This window comes from Dermacentor albipictus, chromosome 1 (genome assembly GCF_038994185.2).
Source record: "Dermacentor albipictus isolate Rhodes 1998 colony chromosome 1, USDA_Dalb.pri_finalv2, whole genome shotgun sequence".
Lineage (NCBI taxonomy): Eukaryota > Metazoa > Arthropoda > Arachnida > Ixodida > Ixodidae > Dermacentor > Dermacentor albipictus.
In genome coordinates this window covers 317,731,370-317,749,293 of record NC_091821.1, presented here as the reverse complement: position 1 = coordinate 317,749,293, position 17,924 = coordinate 317,731,370, and the positions used below count along the sequence as shown (strand labels likewise).

The 17,924-nt window shown below is 45.3% G+C and overlaps 1 long non-coding RNA gene across 1 annotated transcript in view; it reads right to left on the bottom strand.

Annotated features, from left to right (window-relative positions):
- The window catches only part of LOC139054517 (uncharacterized), a 149,943-nt gene that overhangs the window by 123,609 nt on the left and 8,410 nt on the right, over positions 1–17,924 (bottom strand). The gene's annotated exons all lie outside the window — the stretch shown is intronic.

The window sequence follows — 17,924 nt, the reverse complement described above, 5'->3', positions numbered from 1 at the left end:
TTGAGAGGCCCTCATTTGCCATACGTTCGTGCACTATTTCTTTTTTCCCCGCCCACCTTGTAACATAACTATTCTCCTCAAGCTATTTTATATCTCCTAAATTTTTTCCTTCGTCGTTTGTTTAGCTGTATTTGCTGAAGTAACAAAGAGCGAAGGAAAGTTGTGCTGTTGTGTGCTTATGTCATGACAGCAGCAGTGTTTCAACCCACCGTTTATTTATACAGTGTCTTTGGGAGCCTCTCCAGTCATGCTCCATTTATTTCCTTGCTTTGAATTTTTAGCCTTTATGCGATATAATGTGTATGTGTTGCATCTCTCTAGGAGGAGTGTACGTGCGCTTTCCGATTACGAGTTTCACGATGGAACTGTTTACAATCTTCAGTTTTCCTGTTTCTCAGGATTGAGCCTTGTGCATGTACTCTCTGATTTGGCAATCTGAGCTTTCACATACTGGTCTGATCAAATAGGTAGTTTTGTTTCCAGTAAGGAGCGTGGATATGTTAAGCTTTACTTGGTCCAGTACGGTGCTGTGGATGTTGGTGCTGGGCAAGCCTAAAAAAGTGCCAAGGCAAGCCTCATCTCTTGCTTAGTCCTCATCCGTGAAATGTGATTTTACACATTTGGGCCATGATATTGTAATGATGCCTTGTGCTGTTTGATGCCGCATTTATCATCCACCATTCGTGGCCAGCCGATCCTACTGATGATGCACGTTAAGCATTACTCTGGCCACTGACAAAGCACAAAGAGGAATAGCTTCAAAAAAGTGAAGCTACAAAATTGCAGCCAGAAGTAGAGTAGTTTGCATGATGAACAGTTTACATGTGGTTTACATGATGAACATAGGCTATGTTGCATGAGTGCTTAGATTTAGGTGCACGTTAAAGAACCCCAGGTGGTCAAAAGTTCCGGAGTCCTCCACTACGGCGTGCCTCATAATCAGAAAGTGGTTTTGGCACGTAAAACCCCAAATATTATTATTATTATTATGTTGCATGAATAAAGCTGTGTTGCTATTGGATATGGTTAAGAGCTAATGTACAAAATAATAAGAATAAATGTAATAGTATGCGCGAATGTTAGGTATTTTACATTTCTAACTGCAAAACAATGCACAACTCCTTTCATGTACTGACCTACATCATGGCCCTCGGTTTTAAGAGAAATAAACTTCAGTTTGTTTGCATTTACAGTGCTCATGGCATTTCAAATTAGTTCATTCTTTCTCACTAAGTGCACAATGTCTTGGAAATAACCTGTCTTGGTAACTTCAGACATAAGAAAATCCATGTTAAGTTATTCTCCTGAATAAGCTAATGTAAATACTCTTCTTTTTTGTGCACATTACTTTTAACGGATTTTGAATTGCAGTTTCCTGAACATTGTGTCCAGTACCAAATAACAGCTGCTCATTGTGACCAGAAGCATCAAAGAAAACCGACAAATTAAGGTTTTGTTCAGTTATGAGAAATGTTTTCCAAAAGCACATCATAAAGAAAATTTTGTCTACTCTAGAGCATGTAGGGCCTCATGATTGTGCTGTGCAATTTTTATTTTACAACATTGGGGCCATTCCACAACCCTGTGCCCCCTCTCTCGTCATTATACTACGCCGTTAAGAAATGCACTGTCTAAAGAGCCCACCTTGAGTCTTACCATGGTACATATATCTGGCAGTGTCTTGGCGAGCGAGTCTGTTCTGTTAACCCATAGTGAAATGCTTAGAGCATGGGTTTTCTTTTGTTCCTAATTATTATTCAGTGTTTCTTCAATTCGTGCACCTGACCTAGAGATGTGCATATTATGCATGAGAGATCTTGATTGTGTGTATGCTCACGGCTACCTCCCTAGCTTACGAGAGAGATGTGCTAGGGCATGCACATGATGCTTCTGAGAGAGAGGGAAAATAACCTTTAGGCTTGGCACAAAGGTAAATGTCTGCTTTCTCGTTACTGACGAGTAGAGCCTAAATTTTTTTACTGGTACTTACTGTACATATACGGTAGCTGACGGAATGGCATCATCATGACTGACATACCATAAGCACGTTGGCTGCAAACTTTGTAAACATGTGATCCATTTATCTCGGTGCTTCAAAAGCTGAAGTCAGGAATAGTGCTTTATTCCCAAGTTTGCGACTTCAAATTTGCTGTGCATGGGAAATGAGGGACACTGGCCCGTGTTGTAGGCATTCATATTTTAGGCAGTCAACAAATTTTAGTAACAAACGGCCTTTTTGGTACAGTAGCGTCGGTACCAACAACTTTGTGGATTGCATTGTGAACCTCTCATTTAGTGTCACAGTTGGAGGAATGCCAAAACAAGGCTGTAGTGTTGACGTGTGGGGGGGCACATGTGGTTACCTCTCGAAGCAATTCTGCTTGATTACATTATTAGTGTAACGAAAAGAACTGCAGGCCCAACATTTCTTTGGAGGCTTGCAGCACCAACATTGCAGCCACTGGTTTCACCATATGCCTTCCTTCTTTTCTTCCTCTATTTTGTTCATGCCCTTGACCACTTTTTCACGTACTGTGCTAAATGTCTGCTTTTAGCATGAATTGTTTGATGGAATGAGCGCTTCTTGAATATGTTTCCTCATGATACCACCGTCTGCTATCATAATGTTATTAGCTTGTACAAATAAAGACGAAAAACAATTTTTGAAGAGAGAAGTCATCGTATTGCGTGATCATGTTCTCTCGCTATTCTCGTAGCTGGCTGACACCGGCTGCTTTCACAAACTGACAAGCAGCTCTTGAATGAGGCTGACCTGCATTGGACCCCTGGCCACTGTCTACATCAACTAGCCGGGTCACCAACTCTTTTGTTACTGCTATAAATGTGCTCATTTTCAGTGCTTTTATGTTTTAGGGTTTTATTTCAAAACATAGTAGTCTCAAGGTATACTGTGATACACAAAATTATAGCCTGATCACTGGTGTTGTCAATGGATGTATAGCAGTAACTCAAACAGTTTTTGAGAATTATGTGAAACTACAAAGAAGCAACTGGGGGAACACGAATTAAAGTAATCGTTTGATATTTTTAGTATAACTAACGACAGTAAAAAAAAAAATGGCTGTGGCTTAGGTAAGGTTAAGCCCAGGATGCGAAGCATACTAGCCTTTATTTTAGTTGTTGAACCACTGTTTAGCCTGGTGAACTGCTGTTGCTTGGCTATATTTGGTTCGGCTAGACGAAGAAACAACTCATGCATTACTTCTTCGCCTTCAAGAGTGGAACGCGACAGCGTTCCCGTCGACCCGCCAAGGGGTGTAAGACAATGGGCTACAGGGCAGCGACTATGCGCCCCGCATTGGACGCGGTGAGCGTCGAGCAAAGCAGCGTTCGGCGCGGCAACGAAATGTGCGCCTGAGCAAGAGACGCACGCCTTAGAAACAGCGCGTTTCTAAGGCAACACCGCATTCACTAGAGGCGCTTTTGTACCGCTTTGAAGCGTTGTACTCGTGGCTCAGTGGTAGCGTCTCCGTCCCACACTCCGGAGACCCTGGTTCGATTCCCACCCAGCCCGTCTTGCAAGAGTTGAGCCAAAGCCACTTCTCCTCTGTCGTGACGTCACGGTGTCACGTGATTTCATGGTCACCGCCGCGCCTGAGGAGCTGGGTTGAGCCCTCGTAATATGCTTCGCATAAAAGAACTCTGAAATCTACAAAATATGCACCTGGTTCCTACTTCCCAACTTTTGTAAGTCAGATAACACACAAGAAGTATTAGGATTTGTGATGTCAATATTAGCCCTAGTGGTGTCTATGCTGTGTGGGAAAGCAGTAGCTTCACAAATGTGAGAGAGGGTAAGTTTCTATTATGCAGGCAGCATTTGTTTTTACTCAATGTCCCTGGTTTGTCTATTACTGCATTCTTTAGGCTTGCAAAGCTATGGTTGTCTGGTCAGAGAGCATGCAGTAGCCTCCTCATACCTGATTATTGCGTCCGTTCCACTTTTCTGTTCAAGCAATGTGGTTCCTGTACAGTGATGCTTAGTAATGTGGAGTGTTGTACACTATTGTACAGTAATGAATATGGGCCCCTAGCATATTGTCGCGGTACAACGCGGACAGAAGACAGGGAGACGTTCTTCAAGACAACCTGTCCTGCGACCGCCGGCCGAAATCGGACCGATCATTGCACGGTTTCCTCATTCGGGTGCGCTATTGGAGGTCCTTGGAAAGCAGCGTCGTCGCGGCGTAGCATGAAGTCGTCATTTGCATCTCGACCATAGGACCGCGGACGAAGAGGCCGAAATGATGTGTCGCAGTGCCAGCAATGACGCGAAATATGACCGACGCCTCCACAGTGAAAACAGAGTGGGCGCCTATCGACGGTGAGCCATACGCCGGTTGTCCGTAATTGCGGCCGTCGCGTAGTGTCGTTTTGCGGTGTTGACCATGGCGCGGCGAACGACGGCTGGCGGTCTGACCGTAGCGGCATGACGGCCATAGAATAAAACCACAGAACGCCTGCGTAGGGTGCCTCGACATCGAGGCACCCTACGGCTGCGTTTCCATTGACTCTCTACGTAAACTTTACGGCGCTACGGCTGCGAAAGCGTCCTCTTGCGGCGGCGACCAATGAGCGGCTGTCGGAAGCTGATGGTACGGCGGTGTGGTTGTAACCGGTGGTGGACATCGGACGGCGGCGGCGTAACTCACGGGACGCTGCTGGTCTTGAAGATCGGCTGCCGGGAACGCCTGCCTGATTTCGTCACGCCCCACTTCGATGATTGACGCTACGGGTCTATCCAGTGTCGATGTCGGAATCTTTCAAATTTCCTCTCTGATGAGCTCTCTGATCAACTCACGCGAGGGGTTCTGATACTCGGCAGTCACTGAGGGGGCACTGATTTTAGTGCTGGTGGACAGTCGATCGTACTGCCTGCATCGTTGATGGAGGGCCCGCTCAATAGCCGTAGCCTCTTTCATAAAGTCATCGACGGTGACTGGTGGATTCCGCACAAGCCCTGCGAACAACTGCTCTTTCACACCTCGCATGAGGTAGCGCAACTTCCTACCTTCGGTCATGTTCGGGTCGGCTTTACGAATGAGGCGGGTCATGTCCTCGGCGAACATTCTGACCGACTCATTGAGTTGTTGCGCCCTGAGCTCCATCATCTGCTGGGCGCGGTCGCGTCCGTCGGCACGCGCAAAAGTATCCGTGATCTTTTGCCGAAAGTCATTCCATGTCGTTAGGCTAGCTTCGCGGCTCTTGAACCAAGTACGGTCACTGTCGTCAAAGGCGAAATAGACGCGGGAGAGCTTTTGCTGCTTGGTCTACTGGTTACTCTGTGCGACGCGTTCGTACTTGTCAAGCCAGTCTTCAATGTCTTCGAAGGCTGCACCGGCGATAGCGATTGGCAACTAGCGGATGCAGAGCGGTTACCTGTTGTGGACTGGGAAACCGGCTGCTTTGGGGTGCTTGCGGTGGGCTGGTTTCGGCCAAAATGTGTGCAGCTCGTGGATAGAGATGGTTGAAGAGCGGAGAACTCCGGAGCAAGGCCTAGCAGTCGACGACTAAAGCGATGCACGGGTGTCGTAACTGGTGACAATGCGTCCGGGCTAGATGAACGACTCCCAGAAGGACTCCGTAGCATCAGGCGCGGTCAGTACCCTGCACCTCCACCAGCGTCGCGGTACAACGCGGACAGAAGACAGGGAGACGTTCTTCAATAACAGCAGGACAGCCTTGTCTTGTCTCATAAACACTGGCGCATACCTACTGGGGGTCATCGGCCAAGAAGCAGGCGGTTTTCCGTATGTTTAGAATTAAAGCAAAACTAGATTTGAATTGTAGAGCATGGGACTAAAGAACTGTAATTTAGAAGTGTAATGAAAATGTTAAGAATTTTGATAAAATAAGTTAACATGAAGAAATGAAATAATAGAAACAATTGATTTTAGAAATTCACCGAGGTACTCTCTTCGTATTTAATAAAATTGTAAACTGCATGAAAAGCATCCCTGTGCTGGATCACAGTGAAGTCACCCCAAAAGAAAGAATGGTTGGCGAGGTTAGCGATAGCCCAAATTTGCTAAATTAGTTTTCTAAGAGTTTTCTTTGTCTTAGAAAGCGGCGGCATGAGAGAAAGCAATGTTCGATAGATTCAGGTGCACTGAAAGAACATATAGGGGACATAGCGAGACCAGATCTGTGTAAGTAAATATTTAGAGGCGGCCGCATACGACATCTCAATTTTGTAAAAGAAACTTCCAGTTGCCTTGAAGGACAGCAATTATTATTCCATGGGAAGACAAGATGATGGAATTCAGAAGATGGTGTTAGCATGTATTGCAGAGTTGAGCGACGTAGAGAAATTTCTGTACCTAGCCGCGGTGACATAAGCTGATGTCGGCGAAACAGACATGGATAGGGTCATTGACGGATGCTCGTGCCAATGAATCGGACATTTCGTTCAAGTGCAACCCACAAGGTCCCGGTACCCAAAGCAAACATACTTTCCGTAAGTACGGATGTACCATTCTTGAATTTAAAGATGCAGTAAGTGTTGTGCATACAGATAGCGAGTCGGTCGCAATAATAGCTAATGGGCCTTTTTGGGGGAGTGTTCGTAATGCTAATATAATCACTAATAATTCTGCCTGAAATAAGGGTGTGAAGTCGGGAAGACGGAAGGGAGTAAGACCATTGCAGAGATTCACAGAAGGTCCCCAATCCTGCCTCCTCAGTGCACAGAGAAGCGTCAGTATATAGCTATTACATTGTCAGTGGTTAGCTGGTGTAGGTGGCCGTGTAATATATTAGATCTCGCCTTGGTAATAGTTCAGCAGGATTTGGAAATAAGTCATCGAACTCAATTTTGAGGTCTGGTAAGGCATCATTTGAATGGCAAACTTGGCGTATTGGCACATGCAATTTTTGTAACTGTGCTTGCACAAATATTATCTGAGGACTGTGTAATCTCGACCACGATACTTGGAATAACTCCGACGGTTCAGTGAAAAATACATATTGCGTACGCCTTTTTAAAAAAGTCATAAATTTGAAATATGTCTGAACCGTAAGCATGCGGAATCTGAAATCTAGGGTGGGTATATGAGCTTCCTGATATAAAACAGTGGTGGCAACAAATCTAGGTAGCCCGAGGCATAATCATAGAGCTTCCCTTTCTAAAAGCATGAGAGGTTTACTTTTGTGCAGGGGACCACCAAAAAATAATACGCAGTCGAATTCTAATATAGGCATAACATGCATCTTATATATCATCAATAAGGCGTCATCCCTGCGAGGTCCAGAGCGACGGTGGCTGAACCGGCGGAGCATCGCTACGGCACGTTCTGCCTTTGTTTTAATATGTTCACTGTGACTGCGCCAGGTGAGCTTGCCATCGAAAATAACGCCAAGGTACTTGACTGCGTCAACTTGAGGAATGATTTCCTGTCGGTATTGTAAAGATATATATGCACCTGTGCAGTTTACGGGAAGAATAATACCGCACTTTTGCTACTATTTAACGTCATATATAACCCCTCTAGTCATGTCTCCAGCCTTCCGAAGTAATTCTGCAACGACTGGTGTAGTAGATGTATAATATTTGCGGATGCAAAAAATGCGATATCGTTCGCATAAACATAAGCATTTTCTTCCGGAGACAAAGGAATTGTATTTAGCAAAATGTTAAATAATATAGGGAAAAGAACGGCACCCTGTGGTACACCTCTTGTCTGATTGTGTTTAGACGTCGAAACACCGTGTTGGTAACAATAAAACTCTCTATCCCTTATAAATTCAGATTCAAGAGGCCATATATTTCGGGAAATTCGTAGACTCAAGCTTCTCGAATAGAACAAACAGAACAGAGACGCGTCTCTTTCGTCCTCGGCCGATCTCACTGACCCACTAGACGGAGTCCGTTAATGCCGTCGTCGTCGTTGTCGTCTGCATAGAATACACACGTCAATACGCACTGTTAAAAATGTAAGAAATTGGACAGTTAGGCCAAGCTTCGGTCGAAAGTTGACCTGAAAGTGACTGCGTGCTCTTGCGTGAGTGGAAACCCCACACGTTGAACAGGATTGCTCGTAATAATTTGTACACACCTTGTCGAAGCACTGATGGATAAAAACAACTCATGATGGGAAAAAATAAAGTTGCGTTTGATATTATTTGAGAGCAATTATTAAAGAAGAAAGGCACACACACTCATGAGCAAGTACTGTTGTTGATACATCGTTAAAACAGCCTGAACACTGGATTAGGAAATTGACAACCCGAGAGAAGCTTTCATGTATTCACTGCTGCTGTCATTTAAAAATTGCATTACGAGTCAATCAAAGGCATACATTTCTTGTCTTTTTATTGAAGTTGCAGGAGCACTAGTGACTAGTTTCAACGATGCCTCCAGACGCAGTATTATTTTTCTAGACTCCCTTATCTGCCACTATAATATCAAATATGACAAGCTCAGTCGTCATTTCAGACGGTGCATGATGTTGCTAGCAGAAATATTCCAATGGATACTGTCGATCAAATCCGTCTGTTTCTATAGACGTGATAACGAAATTTTCTTCAAAGGAAATGAAAGCATTTGGTGTAGAAAAGAATGCACGTCAAATTAGCCTTAACAATTATTGGAAAAGTTAGATTAGTATGGAGCTCTAGCATTTACCTATAAGCTAAGTGTTCTCATAAAAATATTCCAACCCTTAATGTGTAACAGTACAAAAACACAAAGAGCGACCTTCACCGCCAAAGTCCCGCCGCAGGAAAAGGCGGCAAAATGTTCGTTTAGTGTCAGAAATCATCATGCGAGATCTATATTGTGGAAAACACGAAATATTGTGCAGCGTTTGTTTGCTTTCAAACCTTTCTGCGCGAAAAACTAAAAATGGGGGTAGTTCGTCTGCGAGGGCGCATTACAAATTCATAAAATTGTAAAACAATGGTTATAACTTTTTTTTTCGTACCGATGTAGGAATCTGCGCCCTCGCAGACGAACTACCCCCATTTTTAGTTTTTCGCGCAGAAATGTTTGAAAGCAAACAAACGCTGCACAATATTTTGTGTTCTCCACAATATAGATCTCGAATGATGTTTTCTGACACTAAACGAACATTTTGTCGCCTTTTCCTGTGGCGGGACTTTGGCGGTGAAGGTCGCTCTTTGTGTTTTTGTACTGTTACACATTAAGGGTTGGAATATTTTTATGAGAACACTTCGCTTAGGTAATCGGACCTTCATGTCGCAAATGATTTCGCCGCGCCTACCTTGTGTTGCAAAAGAAAAAAAAATAATTCTGGGGTTTTAAGTGCCAAAACTACGAACTGATTATAAGCATAATAATTACACTCCGGAATAATTTCGGCCACCACGAGCGTTTGTGCATTTACTCGCAATCAAATTCAGGTCGCCGCGACAGGGATCAAACCTGTGAGCTCTGCAACGCAGTGCCAATGCACTGAGTAACGTGGCAGCTAGGTTAGTGCCGCGAAGACGGTAAGGATGGTGAAGTGCTCTTGGAAAAAAATAGTCTGTAACAGAAGACACAGCATAAGTTATTTGGTGGCGCACCGGCCCCATTACGCCATTTTTTCATAGAATGTGTGGCAGGTTCATCATCACAGGGTACGAAACCACAGACTAATAAAACAAAGTAGCGTTTGCGATAACCAGCTTCGCTTTACGATGACCTGTTGACTCGATCTGCAGGGGCAGTGGCGTAGCCAGGGGTTGGCATACCGGGCATCCGACCACGAGTTCCCTCCCCTTCCCGTCCCAAAAATTCTGGGTATGTGGCTTTCCCAGCCTCTCGCCCCCGTTCCACCCCTCCGGTCAAGTGCCCCCCCTTAAACATTTCTGACTATGCCACTGTGCAGGGGTAAGGCGGTGGTAAGTGCTATTGAAAGGGAACAATAGATTCCTTCTCAAAGGGAGAGGCAACACCAGAATTTCGGGAACAATTCTCAGAAAGCTTTGCTCACGCTTTTTCTCTGGTAGGAAAGCACGGGTGAATAGCACAAGAGTTTTCTCACGTTTTCCCAGCTGCCTGCTCTGTTTTGCTCGAAGCTGTTAGAATAAAAACTATTATGATTGATCGAATACGGGGCGAATAAACACTTCGAGAAACTCAACGCGGCATCAGGCACTATGTTATTTAAAAAAAATAAATGATGAGATTGCGGAAAAATAGACCACCTGCTGCTGGCTATAACAATCAAAAGCAAACTTTAGCGACTAAGGAATACCTGTGAAGGTCTTTGCAAGAATTTAGGGGAAAGGAATTGAAGAAAAGTGGAAAAGAAAGTTAGCGGGACACTAGAGCATCGCTTCAGCTTACTTTCTGTTCAGAAGAAAAGGAGATATTACCAGCAAAAATAAGTGTCGTAGTACACTCAAAGTTTCACCTAAATCTAGCGAACTGCAGGCTCATGCTTGTCATGTTTTACGCAGGAAATAATTTAGATACAAGCGGGCACCAAAACAAACAAGGCTGTACATGCACTAGGTTATATCTTTAACTTTATAGTTAAAGATAGAGCCTAGTGCAGGCAGGTAAGATGTGTTGGCTGCCGAAAGCCGGCAGTCAAGAATCCGTCAGCTGCACGTGCGCGAGTTTATATAAAGAAATATATATTTACTGCAGGCAAGATGCAGCAAACAAGTAAAAAGTGTACCAGAGTTTCGGAAAAATTAACACGTGGCTGGAAAAGAAGGCCGAATTTAGCGCTTGTGTATTTACATCGCGTACATGCAAGAAGTTATAGTACAAGCAAGAAGTACAAGCTCAAGTACAAGCAAGAAGAAGATAGCTCTTGATATGAGCTATCTAGAGAAGTCTTCTATTTGGAAATGGAAACGTTCTCCAGCCCTTCCTGGAGTATACAGGGTTTTCCAACTATCATGCACCAAGATTTAAAGATATGCGAATGCTACGTAGCTGTACAGAACCAAGGTAATGTTAGTTGTTATCGTTTGGAGATATTCACATTATTTCTTCCATTCCGCCCAATTACATAATTAGACTTAATTCATCAGCTTCTCCAAGATTATAATTAGATTAAAAGTGCCAAAGAGAAAATTGTAGAGCAATATGAAAAATTCCCGATACAGCTTTCTGTTGCTCAGTACGTGCTACACAAAACTGTTTTTCCGAGCGTGAAAGAAGTCCGCGAATACGCGCAATATTGCCGCGCGACTGGCCTGCCTCCGCTTCCAGCCCCGCATACTCCTAGTCCACGGTCGAGTGCGTCCAAAACACCCGAAAAGAATTTCTGGCACTCCTCCGCACAATATCCACCACACACTCACAGAACACAATATCGTTCCGATTAAACAGCCTAGCTGCATCGTGACCTGTCGATGCCGCAGTAATTCGGCGGTGGTAAATTCTACTGAAAGGGAACAATTGACGCCTCTCGAAGGGGTAGGGGGGAATATGCAAGGAGAGAACTGCGACATAACATTTCTGGAATTTACAGGACACTCGTCAGCACGCATTTGTGCTTTTTGACAAGTGTCAGATGGGGCTTGATGACAAGTAACAACCGTGACTTGAAGTGAGTTGAGAAGTGACAAGCCGCCCATGTGCCGTCCATGTTTCGTCCTTTTGTGTGTCTTAATTCGCAGCAAAGTATGTGGTTAGCCATTTGCGTTTTCTCCCTGTGATGATTTTCTGTTTGCTAAATAGTCATGCAGGGCAGCCAACCTAAGAATTTGCAAATGGGCCCTTATGGGATGTGCAATCTCTCATTTAATGAGCATGCTCGAATCCGCTGTCTTACCTCTGAATGGGAACACTTGTGGCCCAGCGAGTGGCCTCAGATTTTTCTACCCATCTGCTGCGTTCTAATCAAAGCTGCTTTTTCAAAGTGATCCTCCAAATGGAATAAAAATTATTGTATTTGATTCAACCCATGGCAAACAAAAACGTCCAGAAACTCGACGCGTGATCACGTTAAGAAATAAACGATGAGATTACGGCCACCAATAGGCCCCTGCTACACCAATCGAAAGTAAGCTTTTGCGACTAAGGAATGTAGGGTAAAACAAAAGAAAGAAAAATAGCTGGGGACTAGATCATCGTTGAACTCATAGGTGTCAGCTTACTTGCTGTGCAATCGAAAAAGGGATGTTATTTCTGTGAGAAATAGTAAGTAGCGGAATGCTCTAAAAGTTGGCCTGAAACCAGCCAGCCACACGCGCATGCTTCTTACGTCCTGCGTAGGGACATAATTTAGTTGAAAGTGGAACTAAACCATTCAAGGCTCTACACGTAGTAGGATTCAGCTCTAACTTTAATAGCCTGTTAAGATGTACCCTTTCATTTGTTGATTTATTACGTACTGCAGGCCCTGAACGGGCCCAAGGGGGATAGAAAAAGAAAAAGGCACAGGTAAGAAACCATCGGCTGTGCGTGCACGAGTTTCAATAAAAAATTACTGCAAGAAAGATCCAGCAAAAAATATATATATATATGCATTTGAGTTTTCGGAAGAACTTCCCACGTGCCTGGAAAGACACGCCGGATTCAGCCCTTATGTACTCGCATTGCATACGCTGGAGAAGTTCTTTGGTTGCCGCTTGTCTCTCTTGATTAGGGCCATCCAGAGGAGTCTTCGTTTTGGCTCTTTTAGGAAATGGAAACATTCTCCAACTATTCCTGGAGTGATTCGTGTACAAGGGCACGCAACACTCAGGCATTTCTTTCGGAGCGCGGAGGCCAACCCACTGTGCGAGCTCGCTTCGGCACGCGCGCTAGCGAAGGCGTGGGCACCTCGGCGGCAACAGTGAATGTCGCCACCTTGCACGGAGCGGCGGGGCAGGTCACGTCGAGGCACCTTAGCGTAAATCGTGAGCATAGTCGCCCATGCCGCGCGCGTAGCCGAGGCAGACGCATGACGCTGCGTCACGAAGTGGTCCGTGTGGGTCGCGACTATTCCAAAAATGATTGGTCGAACCCAATTCTACCTTCGTTGGTCTCACGAGAACCGGCGGGTTCAGCACGACGGTTCCAGTGGTCAGGGGTCACGTATGACCTTGTTATGCAAGCTGATCAAGGAATGGTGGTGGAGGAAAAGGTAAGGAGGGTCGCTGATATATGACAACGGGAACACTCTTAAAAAATCTTTGGCGCTTATATTGTCCCACAGCAACAATCACCATCTGACTTGCTTGCGTTTCTTTTCTGGAAGACTCTGCGCTCACTACTTTCCTGTCGAGAATGCTAAGTCACGCTGATAACGCACCTGCCGTTCGTGACCTGGAAGTACCGGACGCGGAGCGTTAAAGATAGAAAATGAGGGAAAGATAGATGAAGGTTATCGTTGTCGGACAGGATAAGCCCCAAAGGGTGCGAACTTTTAAAACAGTGAATCGTTTGAAACTTCGGACCCCACTTAAAACATACGCTCTGGTCAAGGTAGGTATGCACCACAGCAGTGCGCCTCGATTGTAGGTGAAGACAGCTTGCCGTTTCACAGAGTAGAATGCTTGATATAGAAGGGTCCATTTGGTACTAATGGAACACTGTCCGAATAGTTCATTAAGTTGACTTTTAGAAAAACAGAATTGCTTTGCCGCCCTGCAAGCCGTCAACGCGCCTAGTGCACCAGGCGCAAATGGCATAACAAGGTCGGGTGATTATGAGCCTCGGCGACGACAGCTTACACGATCTTCTGGAGCTGATCAACAACGTTTGGGACTCAGGCGTTTACTGCCCGACGACCGGCGATATTCAGTTGTGTTCCCTAAGCCACGAAATACACCAGACCCATTGATGCATCTACGCGCCGTTTCACTCACGTCCGTGCTGGCCATGCTAGCTGTCAGCCCCATGTACGCAGGGCAGTTTGCGCCTTCTGTGCAAGGCAGTGTAACATGCGCTGCCGGTGTAACATACCAAGATGTGGTAACACACCTTGCCGCAGTCAGGAAGCAGAAACCGACCTCATGATGGTGATTGATTTGTAGAAAGCATTAGAATCTGGCGCGCGAAACGGTGACTGAAGCGACAGGTGCCGCTGAATGAACTCGCTGGTCGCTCACTTAATTTTATGAAAGATTTCTTGGAGGGTAGCAACTTTGAAAGCTGCACTCAGGCCACTGAGACACGACGCTACAGCAATGCAGAGGCCGTGTCGTAAAGAGCCATTTTTCCCAAATGTGCTTCAACGTTTTCATGGCTTGCCTTGCCAGGCAGCACGAAGTGGTGAAGTCTTACGCCGGCGACGTCTTGCGAGCGGAAAATCACCGATCATGCGGCGGAATTTCAAAGAGCGCTGCACACTGTCGTCTGAAAACTACGGGGATGAGATCCGCCCCAGAGAAGACCGCATACTATTGGCGGCCACGAAAGATAAGCAAACTTTATTAAGGGAAATGTTATTGGGGAGGAGCCCTTCGTCCAGGGCCCCTATGATGGCGCTCAAACGCCACCCAACCATCCGGCGACTGAAAGCTGCGTAAAAATCATTGGGGTACCGATTGCAGCAGACGTTCGATTGCAACAGCGGAGTAGCTATTGCAGTCAGGCGGGTGGATTACATACATACATACATACATACATACATACATACATACATACATACATACATACATACATACATACATACATACATACATACATACATACATACATACATACATACATACATACATACATACATACATACATACATACATACATACATACATACATACATACATACATACATACATACATACATACATACATACATACATACATAGAGTTCACATACACGTTGTTCGGGTCAAGAAGTGTTCTGATCCGCTAGATCAATAACACCACGCTGTGGTCGCGACAAGTGCATTTGTGCTCGGATTATTACTACTATGAATATATGTGAAAAAGCAGTGCCTTTATCAGTATTATTAGCATTGTCTTCATTGTTGCGCGTATGATTCTTCATTGTATTGTAAAAATGGAGTGCATCTCCATTTCAGCTGTAATGACCCTTCGAGGATTAACAGTATCAATAAACAAACAATCAAACAAAGAAACTACTTTTTTGTATAGCAGTAGTGAGCGGGCGGGCAGGTAGGTGGACATGGACGGACAGACGGAACGGAAACGAACGGGCTTCTTTGTACGGCGGTGGCTGTAAGCTGCAGCGGTCACTAATAACAAAGGTGGCGAATAAGAAGCAAATATTTGCAGTAGAGGAACAGAACTTGCAAGGTTGCAACTTTTTGACAGCTTCGATCAACTATCCCTGCACTCGGTAGCTGTTTCTGTCGAGTTTCTCTTTGTTCAGAGATATACTCGAAAAGTGGATAGAAGATAAGTGGAGGGCGACAGAATATCTTTCGGGAGATGAAAACGCACAACTAGCGTCTTCTTGTAAGCTGTATGTGAGCACGGTGCCTTAGGTTTTCGTCAGCAATTCAGCCGATAGCCTAATGTTCTGAGACAATGTATGATTGATTGTTTGGCGGTTCCGCCGAGGCTTGACACCTGTTACCAGCAGCGGCCGCTGGCTATGTGGCCATTGCGCACATAGCAGAGGAGTACGGAATTCTGAGAGCGCCATCTCTACGCGTCACAGGAACGCTGAGTGACCTAGTACCTTCGCCTGCCGCTCGGTGGCGAGACGTCCAGTTTCGGGCGCCTTAAAGCGCGAACGTTTAAACTTTGCATTTGACAGATGCTTCAGTTAACGCTATCCATCGCTGGTGCTCCTCTATGTAAAGCTGGAAACATCGCGTAAATGATGAAATTTCGCTTGGGAGACTTGCATTTTACTATCAAACAATGCCTACGTGACGTGCGCTCAGTATTTGGTCGAGAATTGCGAGTTCACCGCAACTATATATATATATAAAAAAAAAGGATATATTAGTTCGACACGTATGTAATTCCTTTCATCGAAAATTTGTATAGGAATGTAACGCGTGTTCTGCATTAGACGAGGAGCCGTGAAATTCGTAAATAAATGTCGCTTGGAAGTCAACACTATTTTAGTGTTTCTCTCGCTACTGTTTTGCATCTCCTCCAAATTGAAACTTCAGCAAGAGCATCAGTATTCTGTAATAGAAAATGCTAAAATAAAGTTAAAACAAATTATCAGGTTTAACATCTTGAAACTGTACAATAGGTTATGGGGGATGCCATGGTGGAAGGCTGCGGATTAATTTCTACCACCTGGTTTTCTGTAACATGCTACCAGAGCTCGTTGAACGAACGTTGTTGCAGTCCGGCCCCATGAGAATGCTGCCGCCGACGCCAGGGCGCATGATGTTTGCCGGTATGATAAGGAAGACAATAACTGGATTTATCTTTGTGTTGAGCAGCGCATATATGACGACGGACAGATTAAGGACGCACTGCTGTACTCGCCATTAAATTTCATGAACAAACACTCACGTATTAGAAGCTAAGCTAACTTGGTTGGTTGGTTGGTTAGTTAGTGCGGCAATCTGGGCCGGTAATTACTTCACCTGGCATCTCTTTCGCTGTACGAAAAGTTGCTACCACATGTCAGTGAGTTCCGAGTCACGTAGATATTCGGATATATAGAACGGGTGAGACTTCCTAACACGCTATCCTTGGCCCTTCGGATAGCAACATCATTATTATCACACCTTCCTTGGACAACGCCGGGAAGTATTGCCAGCTACGCTCCCTGATCATCGGCACAGTCAGACAGGAGACAGTCGCATATGCTACGCCCCGAGAAGACGCAGTCAAGGAAGTGACTCACAACATGCCAGCATATATGGCACAGCCGAAGACATCTTGCGCAGCTTGATGAACAGCCGCAATCCCACCACACTTCATGCGCGAGGCATGGATAGCACAAACTCGACTTTAATCGTCTTTGATGGCCAGACAGTCCTTTTTCTACGTATACTACTGAGTCGGCGAATGCTGCATCCATAATCGCCGAGTGGAAGCATGCAACCTGCGCGGAGCTGACCGGTGTGAGGCTATTCTGGTCAGCAATGACCCGGAGGATCAGCTTTGGGTCGTCCGGATGTCCGCGGACGCTGCTAGACCACAATGACTGGCCGCCGTCTAAGGAAGGGGCTGTCTCCCGCCCCTCTGGCCGCCTTTGACCCCACCAAGGGTTCACTGAAAGTTGCTTCTCTCGGCCCTTCGGGGAACATTATCGGTTGCGCACACGCATTTGGAAACCCTCTTGTTTGCAGGTTGTCAAGTAAAGTCCTCCTTTCGACATTGAATTGCAGGAAGGGCAGAGCGATGTGTTCCACGCCGCCCATTTATTGACATTCTGTGTGCACCGGAGAAGTATGGCCGGTTTTGAACGCCAGTGCTGGAGTGTCGGCCGATCATGTCTGTATTCGATAAATGACTTGGAAATAATATTTAGCACCAGCGAACAAGGACAAAAGGGAGACGACAACGCCACCCTGTTGTCAGACTAAACGCCGCACGCAACAGCCGCGTCATATCAGGGAGGAGCTTTGCGCCGATCCTCATTCTCTTGCATGCGTAATCATGCGAACGACAATTGAAATTTGGAGTCGGATATCTGGGAGCACAGACGCTGTGTAGAAACACGACTGCCTCTACCTTTTCAGTACAAGCATACCAACTTACTGCAGTAAAAAAAAAAACAATTTAATAATTCAATTTTATTTGATTGGGGTGTTGACCACGATAATTACCGTCTCACTTTGTGTCCCTCTGGCCATATAACTTATTTGCACAGCTGGTCTTCGCGTGCCTCCCAGAGCCTAAATTTAATAATAGCATAAAACTTAATTTTAAACATCCTGTATAGTGAAACCGACACGCACTGCGAGCACAGTCGTCAACAAGCGAGAAAAACTGCGGGAGCTCTTCATACCCCACGGGGAAAAGCACCAGTCTTCGACAGAAGTGAGCGATAAAGAGCTTAGTAATCTGCAATCAACGATATATCCCGGAAGTTGATGTGCAAGTTCTATCGCCTTTTTGGCAGAAACGC